This window comes from Heptranchias perlo, chromosome 28 (assembly GCF_035084215.1).
Source record: "Heptranchias perlo isolate sHepPer1 chromosome 28, sHepPer1.hap1, whole genome shotgun sequence".
Classification (NCBI taxonomy): domain Eukaryota; kingdom Metazoa; phylum Chordata; class Chondrichthyes; order Hexanchiformes; family Hexanchidae; genus Heptranchias; species Heptranchias perlo.
The window spans coordinates 26,740,122-26,754,997 of record NC_090352.1 but is presented as its reverse complement, the minus strand read 5'-3'; the positions used below and the strand labels follow the sequence as shown (position 1 = coordinate 26,754,997).

General features: G+C 42.3%; 1 protein-coding gene across 1 annotated transcript in view; it reads left to right on the top strand.

Annotated features, from left to right (window-relative positions):
- LOC137299220 (EF-hand calcium-binding domain-containing protein 5-like) overlaps nt 1-14,876 on the top strand; it is a 115,683-nt gene that overhangs the window by 32,369 nt on the left and 68,438 nt on the right. The window lies entirely within an intron of this gene.

Below are 14,876 nucleotides of genomic sequence, written 5' to 3'. Positions count from 1 at the left end.
AGAGGCAATACAAACTAAATAGTTCAATTTTAAAGGAGGTGCAGGAACAGAGAGACCTGGGCATGTATGTACACAAGTCTTTGAAGGTGGCAGGACAAGTTGAGAAAGCTGTTATAAAGGCATACGGAATCCTTGGCTTTATAAATAGAGGCATAGAGTACAAAATCAAGGAAGTTATGATAAACCTTTATAAAACACTGGTTAGGCCACAGCTGGTGTATTTTGGCCAATTCTGGACACCACCCTTTAGGAAGAATGTCAAGGCCTTGGAGAGGGTGCAGAGGAGGTTCACTAGAATGGTACCAGGTGTGCCGGACTTCAGATATGTGGAGAGAGAAGAGAAACTGGGATTGTTCTCCTTAGAGCAGAGAAGGTTAATTGGAGATTTGATAGTGGTGTTCAAAATCATGAAGGGTTTGGATAGAGTAAATAAGGGTCGGTAACCAGAGGACACAGATTTAAGGTAATTGGCAAAAGAACCAGAGGTGATATGAGGAAGAAATGTTTTACGCAGTGAGTTGTTATGATCTGGAACGCACTGCCTCAAAAGGTAGTAGAAGCAGATTCATTAATAACTTTCAAAAAGGAATTGGATAAATACCTGAAGGGGAAAAATTTGCAGAGCTATGAGGAAAAAGCAGGGGAGTGAAACTAATTGGATAGCTCTTTAAAAGAGCCGGCATGAGCGGCCTCCTTCTGTTTTAATTCTACGATTCTATGATTCTCCAGTTTTGGGCTGCTTTTTAGACTCACCCTCTCTGGTCTCTGCCAGGGTGCTCTTATTGCATCTGTGCTTCTCCGTGCCCCTGCTGCCGACAGGGCTTAGACTCTGTGGCAGTCAGAGATCTCTGTCGTTCTTTCAATCCTGAGCCCAGGATTTTCTGCAGCCATTCTTCCTGGCTGTGTCCCTGTACAGTTCTGTCTATCAGCCTTGCATGCTCGGCCTTGCTGGTTCATACTTTCGATCTTTGCGACATGCCAGTGCAGATCCAGTGCGCTCGCGGTCTCGGTCCTAGGCTCTCACCACCTGTACTTTTCTCTGTGACTCTTAGCAGGTCCTTCACAACAGCTTGGACCTTTCTCCTGCACTGTGTCTCTGATTTTGTTAGATCAGATGATTACGAGGTGATTTGATGTTTAAAATTATGACAGGAATGAAGAAAAGAAAGACTTGCATTTATATAGTGCCTTTCACATCCACAGGACACCCCAAAGCGCTTTACAGCCAATTAAGTACTTTTGAAGTGTAGGAACTGTTATAATGTAGGAAACGTGGAATAGACAGAGTAGATAGAAACAGACTATTTTCAAAGGTTGAAGAGTCCAGAGTTTTTTTTTATTCGTTCACGGGATGTGGGCGTCGCTGGCGAGGCCAGCATTTATTGCCCATCCCTAATTGCCCTCGAGAAGGTGGTGGTGAGCCGCCTTCTTGAACCGCTGCAGTCCGTGTGGTGACGGTTCTCCCACAGTGCTGTTAGGAAGGGAGTTCCAGGATTTTGACCCAGCGACAATGAAGGAACGGCGATATATTTCCAAGTCGGGATGGTGTGTGACTTGGAGGGGAACGTGCAGGTGGTGTTGTTCCCATGCGCCGGCTGCTCTTGTCCTTCTAGGTGGTAGAGGTCGCGGGTTTGGGAGGTGCTGTCGAAGAAGCCTTGGCGAGTTGCTGCAGTGCATCCTGTGGATGGTGCACACTGCAGCCACAGTGCGCCGGTGGTGAAGGGAGTGAATGTTTAGGGTGGTGGATGGGGTGCCAATCAAGCGGGCTGCTTTATCTTGGATGGTGTCGAGCTTCTTGAGTGTTGTTGGAGCTGCACTCATCCAGGCAAGTGCAGAGTATTCCATCACACTCCTGACTTGTGCCTTGTAGATGGTGGAAAGGCTTTGGGGAGTCAGGAGGTGAGTCACTCGCCGCAGAATACCCAGCCTCTGACCTGCTCTCGTAGCCACAGTATTTATATGGCTGGTCCAGTTAAGTTTCTGGTCAATGGTGACCCCCAGGATGTTGATGGTGGGGGATTCGGTGATGGTAATGCCGTTGAATGTCAAGGGGAGGTGGTTAGACTCTCTCTTGTTGGAGATGGTCATTGCCTGGCACTTATCTTGTGCGAATGTTACTTGCCACTTATGAGCCCAAGCCTGGATTGAGGCAGCATTGATATAAGATTAAATACAACAGATTTAAGACAGAGAGCAGGAGAATTTTTTTTACACAGAGGGTTACACAGAGGCAGCGGAATTGCACGACAGGAGTAAATAAGAGGCAGAACCCATGTCAACATTTAAGAATTGGTTACGTAGGTGGTTCAAGGAAAAGATGTAAAGGGATATGAGAACAGGGTAGGGAATGGTGCAGACGGGCATTAAGATGGCAAAGGGAGGGTTCGTTCCCGCACACCCCCTCACCGCCCCCAACATTTTTACTTGCCTGAATTCAGGCACGGGAAGGTTGCCCGCCCCAAAGGAGTGGGGGCCTAATTTAAATGGCAGTGGCGTGCCGGATGACATTATTGGGACGCGCACACCATTTTAACCGCAGGCCCGACTAAGGGCCGCATGGTCTCCAACCTGCCAGTGAAAGCTGCCGGCAGCAAAGATCTTGGCCACAGGAGGACCAGGCAATTTACAGTTTTTTTTTATATAGGTTCCTTGTGGGCCTGGAGGAGTATGACTGCTCCACCTGGTTCCATAAGGAAACCTTGGGCCCTTCCTGACCCAGACTCCACCCCCCCCTCCTCAATCGCAAACTTGCCGACCCCCTCCGTCCCTGATCAATTGTCTGACCCTCCGTCAATTTTGATTCCCATCAGCTTCAAATGAGGGTCAGTGTCAGGCTATACAAATGAGGCCCGGGAGTTAAAATCTTCCAGGCCTCACGCGATAGGGGGCTGGACAGTTCATTGCCCACTTCAGCCCTCGCACCCTCCGAATCCCACCTGGACTTAAAATCGGCCAGTAAATATTTGCATAGGTAATTTCAGTGTTAAATGTTGACATAAAAGCGTGACCACAGGAAGCTGGACAAAAAATACACATATGCACATAAGATTTTTAATAATATATTGATAAATATTAGTTCTGTAAATGGATACATGGGGAGGGAATGGCCTCTTTGTTGACTAGTCATTCACTGCAGCTGTTCTTTCCAATATCTCAATCAAAGGAAGATCAAGTGACACAGAATGGAGCAACCCACGTCAACATATAATTTGCTTGTAGCTTTAGCACCACACCCAAAACAGCAACCAAGTAATAAATTGGCACCAGGGTACCAGCCCTGACTAACCCCAGCTAGTAACCTCTTTTAAAGCTCAGAATCTTTACCAGACAAGTAGATTTATAGTCTCCTATATACAGTGGCCTGAATTTTAGAGAAATGATTCCTGTCTTGTGGTGGGCTGCCAGTTGAGAAAAATGCCAGTTTTTATCTCAGGTCTTTGTTTTGCAAAGTGTAAAATAAAAGAGGTTTTTCACAGCAACAAGAAACTGAAAGAATTTCTGTAACATATGTCCAGAAACTCTAGGAATCCCAATGGAGTTGGAGGTTGTTGTCATCAGAGTCTCGTATCCCATTTTCTGATGCATTGAGGTTAATCTTGTGCTGTACCGATGGACTTTGTACAAATATTACTCAAGTAATATCTTCTAGTTTTTTCTAGTACTGTTTTATCCAAACGTGCAATGTGAGCACTATAGAAAGGTTGTAAGGAACAAGGCTTTAAGTGAGAGCATTAAAGATTATCATTTACTACATTGATATTCTGTTTGTCTGCAAATTTACCTGTTCTGGCACCTGGGCTATTGGATCGGCTGGGCACAGCGAATACAGGAAAATCAGGCAGATGTAACACATGTGCCCAGCAGAGCACTCATGAGTTTCCATCCATTAATTTAAGTAGATGGAAAATTGGGCCGGCTTCCTTACAGGCTGCTCCCCACCCAATTTTCCTGTTATCACAGTGCCCAGATGATCGATTACCCCGGGAACAGGAAAATCCATCCCTACATATTTTAAGTCTTTCATAATTTACTGGGCCTCCTATAGCACAACAATATTCTGTCAATGTTTAAAGAGGCCTGAACTTCACAGGGAGGTTGTCTGACCGACATGCATGTTATAGCAGGTGTACTATCCTCTGTCGTCTGACTATTTCTCTGACCTGTGTTTCAAAAAAGCATAGAACCATATAGAATCATAGAATCTTACTGCATAGAATGAGACCATTCGGCCCATCGTGCCTGTGCCGGCTCTTTGAAAGGGCTATCCAATTATTTAAGTTAAATAAAAATATTGCCGTGCATAAGTGAGCTAATGTGACACAATAACACACTTAAACCATCACAGACACGTTTACAAATGGAACCCATTGAGGTTTGTTTTGAAAAGATTTAATATTTTCAAAGTAATATAATTACTGGTTCCACTAAACAGCAGGGATTATTGACATATTGATTTCATTTTTGAACTCGTGGAGCGGGCTTGAAACTGACTGCGGGGGTAAATATTATGTACTCATTTCACCTTCTGCATCATGTGCAATCTATCAGCTAACTATCCATCCCATCACCTATTCATCTGTGAAGTGTGCTCATCATGGAATGGGAGTGGAATGACAATGATGGACATTGTGTATGGCCGTAACTTTTTTAAAAAACTGTACCATACATTATAAATAAGTAATTGAATGAAATTGCAACAGAATAATTTTATCAATATATAAATAGAACTAATCTCCCCACTAATGTCAAAGTCAATTCCCTGCAGATTCGACTACTGAGATAGATTACCCCATCTTCTTGTAGATATTTTTATTAGTAAATAATTTGGTGAGGATTTATAATAAGAAAGAAGTGAGTTCACAGCTGCAGAATCTGCGGATATACTGGATCATGTCGCCTCAGTTCAACAGCAACCATTGACCAGAAAGAGACCAAAAACAGGGCTTTTAATCAGAACTTAAAAAACACAATCGTAAGGGCAGGATTTGGCTTGGCTGTGATGCCTGCTGCAGTTGAATGGCCTGCTTATACTCACTGAACAGGCTCACATATGAATATTGGGCCACTTAGCTAGGGTATCAGAGGGTGCCTGGCACCCATAGAATCATTCACATCTGAGGTGTCAACACCTTCAGGACAATAGGTGTGAGGAGAAAATTGGTGACGGAAAAAAACAAATGGAGTATAATCTCAGCCCAGCCCCCCCCCCCGACCCCCGCAAAAAAACAGCAGGTTGGGGGAGCAGAATTACAAAAATCATTTACCTCTCAACAAAATGCATTGGCAAGACCAGGATAAAACATCAATTTGTTTTCCCTCAAGCCTCAATGCACTAGAATTTTCCCTTTCATGTATTGTAACGAGAGCTCCAGAATGCTGTAAATGGACCATTTTAAAGGTGGATTTCAAGGTTCAGTCGGTTTGTAAGAGAATCGATGTTCTAGGAGTCTACAATGAGGACAGGGTGCACAATGTCTCGGTGAATTCCTGCAATTGCTTTCTTCTGATTTTTTTAAAGTTCAACTGCTGCAGGCCAGAAGCCAACCACAGTTCTAAGTGTGTTAGCTATTGGTTTTACCGTGGTTTGTCTCATTTCCTCAATGGCTTTGTGCTACATTTGAACACCCTTATCTCTTTGTCACTGCAACATCCCAGACATCCTGTATTTTTATTTGTCACACTTCTTTTCTCTCAGGACTTCTTGAGTTCTGCCAGTCTGCTGGAATTTATTCAGGGGGGGTGGGGGGTGCAGCTTCCTCTTTTGGCTGCATACAAAACCTCCCTCATGCATGACTACTTCCTCTTCCCTTTTGTTTCACATTTCTCATTGTCTTCACACTGACTCAACCTCAGTGACTTGAGCTAATGTTTCTCCTATGGGCCGTTAATTTTCTGCACGCAAGCTTTTATTTCTATATTTAGCTTATCTTTTTCTTAAATCATTTGTAATTTTGCTTGTTTTTCCTCTTTCTCGACTCTCCTACTGTCCTGATGTGGAGGTCACACTTCATAGAAGTTACAACATGGAAACAGGCCCTTCGGCCCAACATGTCCATGTCGCCCAGTTTATACCACTAAGCTAGTCCCAATTGCCTGCAATAGAATCATAGAAGTTACAACATGGAAACCTTCCCTCAGCCAGCAGGGCAGGTGGTCTGGACCACAGACTCCTTTTAAAGGTAACCTAGATGTCTGGCTAGACATATTCCAGGAGGTGTCATCACCTGACCTCCTGCCTCCAACTCCCCCGCCCCCACACTCCTGCCATTGGTCGTCCAAACATGCCCATACTCGCGGTGAACTGCCTTCCACCACCAATTGGAAAGCGAATAGAGGACTTCATTACCTGATTGGATGATTCTTGACTGGTGCTACCGCATTCATGCTAGGTTGAGAATATTGACCCAGTGACAATGAAGGAATGGCGGATATATATCTAAGTCAGGATGGTGTGTGACTTGGAGGAGAACTTGGAAATTATGGTGTTCCCACGACATGGCTGCTCTGGTCCTTCTTGGTGGTAGGGGTCGCAGTGGAGGTTGAAGTAACCTTGGTGGGATGTGGCAGTGCATCCTGTGGATTGTACATACTGGAGCCACAGTGCGACGGAGGGTAGATATTGAGCCTATTTCTGATTGCTATCCAGTGAATGCTGGAAAGTACCTATGTGTGGATATCAGGTGAGGACAGATTTGGGCTCAGCTGTGAAGCCCCAACAATGTCAAGTCTCACACATTAAGAACGGTCATTGATCAAACCCAACAGGGTTCCTTTCCTTTCTGGAGAGGAGGGGAGAATTTGTTTTATGACACCAGGGAGAATGAATAAATTCTTTCTTTAACTAATCAAGATCCTCTTTAGAAACTGTAAAAAATCTGACTTCAAAAGCAAATATAAAAGGATATAGATTTTGTAATTTCACCAGAAAATTACTTTTTTCTTTAAAAGGGTGAATGTGTAAAAGTATGATCTGATATGGACTTGAATATTTCCCTGCTAATTGTGATGAGTCAGCTCATTACGCCTCTGCTATTGAAAAGTTCCGCAAATTGTACTTATTGCACACACGTTAAGACAAGCATGAATCTGGGTAACAACTGGATTGATCCTGGATGCAGTGCAATTAGGGAACAAGTGAAGTGAAGCTGGAGATTCAGAGACAGATGGGACTGCAGGATTTATAGCTTGTTAACAAAATTATGCTGCGAATACGCCGTTACTTCGGATCTTGCCAAATTCTGCTTGTTGAGGGGGTGGACACTGCTTGTATTCACCTCTTCCATGTGGATATCACAGAAAGAGACGGGACTGGCAAGATGATATCATCGGCTGGAATTCCCACCAGTTCTGCCTGCCTTGCCCCCAATGATATAATGAAGCGGGCACACTAGTGTGCCAAGGACCTGATCCTGGCAGAAGTGGACTGCTGCCATTGGAAAGGGTAGGTTTCCTACATCAAAGTTGAAATTAGAATGATCTTTTTTAAAAAAATTAGGATCTTATGCTGTGCCAAAGTGTCACTACAATCTCGCTCCTCTCCTTCGCCACCCTCTAATCGCACGATAAATGGCCCACCCGAAATATGCCAATGTCCCGGATGCCGGGATTTGGGACGGGGGCTGGGTGCATCCATGGGGTAGGTGGGCATTCCGCCCTTGTCTGCACCAAAGAGGCTGCCACAGGAATTTCTCGGCTAGAACTTCTACTCTGGAGCAGGGCTTTCTATCTCTGAATACAGATAGCTAGGCTCTGAGTGAATGCAAATCATACTGGAAGAGTTAGCTTTTGTTTCCTTCCTGGATTTTTTGCAGTATTGTGTTAAGCTGTAACCTCCAGAGTACATGTTTGAGCAGATCAACTTTGAAAATAGGAAGTCACTGCTGAAATGATAAAGCACTAAAACCACATCAGCATCATTTCTGCTTTTGGAAGGTCCAGTGCAAAATGTGAAAATATTTATTCATGAACTGTTATTATTTTATGTCCTGTGTGAAACAAAGTTTTCTTTTGCTGTGGGTGGATTCATTACTGGAGAGTTGGGTGGTAATGAGATGGGCGTTTTTGTTTCTCTTGCATTATTTCATATGTCGATGCAACTGAGTAGTAAGAAGTTTTCTTTGTCTCACCTCACTTCCCAATAAATATAGCTCACAATATATTTCTGCCTATCAACACAGACTCAGCAATTAGGAAGAGAAAGCAAACAGCTGACTAATGTGGGAAAAGCAAATGTCGCACTGACACCATAAGCAGCCTTCTTGTTTTGGGATTGAGGAAAATATTTGGTGTTTCCAGGTATATTTACCCAGCATGTGACCCATGCAATACCTGAACCAGGAGTGCTTGACACTGTTGTTGGATGCATAAAGGCCATTTATCGTGCGATTGGAGTGCTACACAATCTAGAACAAACCCTCTGCTTGACACAGTGCCAGGGCTAAAAATGCAACTCTGCAGGGATAAACTATAATTTTCTTTGTACCACTGTGTAAAATTCAACCTTACGGGCACACATACTGCTTATGTCGTACTGAAACACAAACACTGTGGGACTGACGGATAGACTATATTTACATATTTGCAAAAAATGATGAACTGGTTACTTGAAATCTGTCAAGTAACCACAGGAAATGAAAATGTGAACGTCATGTCTAATGAATGTCATGTCTAGTGCTTGAGCACTTTTATATTGCACTGACTGAATTTTAAAGAGAAAACTCCCTTTAGACTGGTGCACATCAAAGCCATGAAAAATAGGCCCAATGTTTCATTAACTAAAATCAAAAGAAAAGAACACTGAAGAAAAATTAGACTCATAAATTTCTTATTGAATAATCTTTATTTTTGTTAAAAAGAGAAGTAATCCTTTTTTTAAGGGAAACTGGCAAGACTGGACCTCACCCACTTACATTAAAATGTTGCTAAATGAGAAAGAAAGATCAGAGGCTGGGTATTCTGTGGTGAGTGGCTCACCCCCTGACTCCCTAAAACCTTCTCACCACCACGTCAGGTCTGTGATGGAATACTCTCCACTTGCCTGGATGGGTGCAGCTGCAACAATACTCCGAGAGCTCAACACCATCCAGGACAAAGCAGTTCTCCACCACCCATTAGCCTAAACATCCACCCCCTCCACCACCGGTGTACCGTGGCAGCAGTGTGTATTATCTACAGGATGCACTGCAAGGCTTCTTCGGCAGCACCTCCCAAACGCCAGAGCTCCACCACCTGGAAGGACAAGGGCAGCAGGTGCATGGAAACGTCATTGCCTCCAAATTCCCCTCCAAATCACACACCATCCTGACTTGGACATATACCGCCATTCCTTCACCGTCGCGGGGTCAAAATCCTGGAACTCCCTACCTAACAGCATTGTGGGAGCACCTTCACCACAAGGATTGAAGTGTTTCAAGAAGGCGGCTCACCACCACCTTCTACTAGCAACTAGAGATGGGCAGTAAATGCCGGCCTTGCCAGTGACACCCTCATCCGAAGAATGAATTTTAAAAATGTATGCCTACATGTTGCGTATAAGTTTAAACTTAAAGTGATTGGACTGTAACAGGAGGCAGATGGGCTGGTGCTGGTGCCCTATGCTCGCTGACCTACATTGGCTCCTGGACTGGCAACTCCTCAATTTTAAAATATTATCATCTTTGTGTTCAAATCCCTCCATGGCCTCGCCTTCCCTATCACTATATCCTCTGCCAGCCCTACAACCTTCCAAAATCTCAGCGCTCCTTCAATTCTGGCCTCTTGCGCATCCTCGATTTTCATCACCCCACCATTGGCGGATGTGCTTTCAGCTATATAGGCCCTAAACTCTGGAATTCCCTCCCTAAACCTCTCTGCCTCTCTACCTCTCTCTTCTCCTTTAAGTCGCTCCTTAAAACCTATCTCTTTGACCAAACTTTTGGTCACCTTTCCTAATATTTCTTTATGTGGCTCGATGTCAAATTTTGTCTGATAACACTCCTGTGAAGCATCTTGAGATGTTTTTACTACGCTAATGACGCTATATAAATGCAAGTGGTTGTCGAGTTGTTTTATTTTTGCCCCCTCAACCATGTTTTCCCACAATTAGTGAAGTTGTCTCACAGTGTATACAGCACTGTTCTGGCAACTGGAGTAATTGTTTCCATAATCTCAAAGCTGAACATAAATAAGGTATTATCTATAGGAAGTGAGTGTAAATGGTGTATGTCAAATTCTTCGGCATACAATAAAGGCACACCCTGAATACACTATTCTTATGTACTGTGAGAACCCAGATGTATAATTTTTCAAGGGCCTTTGGTGTATGTAGCTCATGTATATGTTTCAGTACACAACCTGGAATAGTTGTAGATCAGATAATATGGAGGCATTAAAATATATGTATTTACCTGGTTAGCTGCATTGTTAGACTGATTTGACCAAGATTCACAGTTGATGACACTGTAGTTATAGTTTTCTAGACTGTAAGTGCAAACCAGGTCATGGTTATTTAATTAAAGGAAATATCTGCTCATCACATTTCCATTTCCAATGCTGGGAAGTACTGCTGGATACTGGAAGTTCAAGCAAGGATTGTTTGCTTTAAAGGTGGACCTCTTAGCCAGTGCTCAACTAATCCATAACTGGATTAACAAATGTAATTCCTGTGTGTTAAACAAAGGGTAATGGCAAGAGTTTAATTTGCATCTTTTTAATCGGGTGCTATGACCCTTTGGGATTAGTGGGGATTAGGAATTGCATAAACAGCTAAAGTATGATTGAGTAGACTTTGCCTAAGTACTTGCTATTGACATACAATAGGCCCAGTCCAATGAAGCTTGAAGAGTCAATTTTACACCCTTTAACCACTGAATGCAAGCCTGCTGTTAGTGACAGGGGAAGATGGAATGACATTAGCTCCTGAGAACTGACATATTACTGCCCCATGTGATCAGCACATATATATTTCTAACAGCAGTAACTCAATATTTTACTTGCCACTGAAGTCTTCCCATCAGAGACAAATAGGTTTTGCTATCTTGGATGCCTATTGTGTTTGGCTGGGACTGCTATTTACCTTTACTTTCATACTGCTAGTAAAGTCTCTGTCTTTTATCATCTCCAGCTGTAGTACCCAAAGGCTTCCAGTTTAATTACCAGCCAGAAGTCCCACAGCTGTCTGCAATATTGATCCAGTACGATCTAACAAGTATTTGAACTAGTTGCTCTGATAACTTGTCTTTCTTGCATCTGAAGCCTGTGGTATTTAATGTTGCCTTGGCTGTTGCTCACATTTATCAACTGTTATCAGGTGTTCAGGCTCCAGCTGCTCTTTTCATCACTCCCTCATTCATTAGTGGTTTCTTTCTTTGAATTGCCCCAGTCAATCGTTCACCTGTGGCTCGTTCCACGCTATCTACACTATCTCTCCAGTTCGAGCTCTTCTCTCTAACTCTCACCTGCTATTCTATTCTCACACACCTGTGCGTCCCTATCTGGCTTCAACTCCTCTGCCGATTGGCCGTATCAGATGAGCTTTGTTCAGACTATTGTAGCACCTCCATAATCCCAGGATTTTAGTACTGTTGAAATAGCCAGGCTCCGTGGGGACCCAGGACAAGGGATGTGGAGGATTGAAAACCCAAGAGACAAACTTCTACCCATCTGATGAAAGGACATCGACCTGCAATGTTAATTCTGTTTTTCTCTCTACAGACGCTGCCTGACCTGCTGAGTGTTTCCAGCATTTTCTGTTTTTATTTTGATTTGCAGCATCTGTGAAGTTTGTTTTATTGTATTATATTAACAAGCGTGTTGATGTGATTTCTTTTTGGAGAAAATTGTCAAGGTTTGTTATACCAAACGTTGTGGGCCCTGACTGTTGTCTCTTCAGCCTCAAATACAGGTTCTGAAATAGGCAATACATTTGCTTATCTTCACAAATTAAAAACAACATGCAGACATGTAGATTCTAGACATGTTGATCCTTAGTATGATCATTTCCACCTATGTTTTCTGTTACATTTTTATTTTTTAAATCTCGTCCTATTTATCAGGAATATTACATTTCTGTTAAATTATGGAAAACAAATTAACAGTAATTGAAAAAGCCACGAGATGAGGAGCTCCTCACCGTGCGAGTAAGAATAGCTGGCACTCAGTTTTGCCTTATGGCCTATGCAGCTTTCTTCCTGAACATCAAGCAGCATCAGCAGTAGTTGCAGAGACTCACTGGCTCCCAGCTGCCCAGCCTCCTCAGCTGAAAGGCAGAAGGAAAAATATTATCGTGAGAAAGCTTGGAAAGAAATAGAATTGGGGGATGGGGTAGTGTCTTTCTTGATATGAAATGGAAATCTTCATGTCAAATTTTCATGATTTTAAAACACAAGGGGAGAAAAACCTAACATGGGCATGTACATTATACAATTAAAATGTGAAGATATCTTAAACTGTTGCTAAAATTATGTTCAGGAATGTTTTTTGATCCATTGCTTTATCCTTAAACTGCTGCAAAGCTCTGTAACCTCTTTGCTGAGCCTTGATGTTGCTGAAGATTAGAGACAAAGCAATTCGAACTGAATATTAAATAGTCATAAATGGTGATGAATTCTTATTGGCTGATACATACAAGGTTAGGATTAATTCCTCCTGACAATAAATGTAATACCTTTTGTAATGCCACTGATTCACCACAGTGAAAGCAATTTAAGTGCTTTGAGGACTTTGATACGCTCAAAGAGAAAGCGTGAACTTGCATTTATATAGTGACTTTCACATGCTCAGGATGTCCCAAAGCATTTCACAATCAATAAATTACTTTTGAATTGTAAGTACAGTAGCCAATTTGCACACAGCAAGGCCTCACAAACAAAAATGAGATTAAATGACCAGATAATCTGTTTTTGGTGTGTTAGTTGCGGCATAAAAGTTGGTCAGGATACCAGGGACAGCTCCCCTGCTCTTCCTTGAATAGTGCCAGGGGATCTTTTATGTGCATCTGAGAGAGCAGATGGGTCCTCAGTTTAACATATCATCTGAAAGATGGCATCTCAAACAAAGCCGTACTCCCTCAGTAAATACTTTACCCCTTATCAGTACAGAAGACTAAAAGTTAGGTAAGTATTTTGGTAAAGTTGGAAAAAATAGAGAGAGAGGGGAGAAACAAGATACTTCAGTCACAAAGAAGGAGTTAATTCATTGAATGCTTAATAGAAAATGGTAAGATGATATAAAATATCGCCAGTGAAGCAATAGAAAGACAATAATAGAATGCACAAATCGTTAAGAGGTTGCAAAGACAAACCACAGAAGAAACCACACAAATAAAAAGATAAAATGGGGGTGGGGGGGGGGTGCAATAGAGAAAGGAAAAACAACAAATGCAGGAGTTCAAAAAAAAATTCTGACAACACACAGTGGGGTGGATCTTGACTTTGTGTGATAGTGTCAAATGGACGTTAGCGAATCGGCAACACGTTTTATATCTTTCTCCAATGTTAATTTCCATTGAAGTCATGGAAATAAAAATCAAGGAGAGAGATAAGATGGGCTGCCAATTCTCTAACACCTGTTTTATACTATCGCACAGAATTTAAAATCTACCATATTGGGTCGTCTTGTCCCAAAATGAGAAAAAAACAGGCCAACGTGAGTGCAGACCCACCCCCCTTCACCCTGCACTCACCAGCACTGTGTTCTCATTAAGGGGAATTTGGCTGAGTTTATAAGACCACAATGGAAAGCATTGTCACAGGCATTCCAGTTACATTCCTAAAATTGTGTTGAAACAGAAGATCTCAGTTCTCTTGCATATTTGAATCCTTGAGTTTTCACTGAGTTAGAGTATAAATGAATTTGAAATGTTTAAATGTTCTGTGCTATAGTAAATAGCCTTACATTTTCTTTGTGAAATATCATGAGGTAACTTTTAACTTGGCAGTGTGTTCATTTCGGTACTTTGTTAATAGTAACGTTAATAGGTTTCATTAGCACCAGATAAGCAAGAAATAAGAAAAAACTTGCACTTACATTGAGCCTTATTAAATCTCTCAGAAGAATTGCAAAGTATTTGACATCTAATAAATTACTTTGAAGTGCAGTCACTATTCTTATGTTGGTAAACAGAGCAGCTATTTTGCACAGTATTACTGAACAACAGCAATGACAGAATGACCCATTGATCTCTTTTTGATGGTGTCAATTGAGGAGAACTCCCTGCTCTTATTGAAGAGTGCCATGAGATCTTTAACATCTACCTTAACCATTGCAACAGGCAGACATGTGTTATCCAAAGGATGATACCTCCAATAATGAGGTACGCCACCAAAGTGCCAGACTAGATTATGTGCTCAAATTCTGGAGTGGAGCTTGAACCCATGACCTTCTGAGCAGGTGATGCAAACAGACCATGACTGCAACACGGAACCGTTTAAAGTGGACTTCAGTTTGCTTTACTGGGTTAGCATGAATGGAAAACTTATCAATTTGGATTCAGTGCAGAAAGTGGCCATTTGGCCCATTGAACATATGTTGGTGCTAGTTCCACAATGGGACGACCTACCCTAATCCCATTTGCTTGCTCTTTCTCCGTACCCTTCAATGTAAGCAGAAATGTAAATAAATTGTACTCTGGTCAAATTAAAGAAAATCATCATGAACCCACAATGAAAATGAACCTAGAATAGAGATGGGCTCACTGAATTGATTTCGTCTGAATTTGGATTAAGTTATTTTTAATCCTTCAACTGAATTGGCTCTGGACTTTCTAACTGTTGATGTAGCACCTTTACAATGTGCAACAGATGGTGATTCTTGCTACCTGAAGCAGCAGGCCTGTGTACATCAATGATGCCATCATTTCACTCATGCCAGTAGAACTGAGATGTTTTACATTATAAACA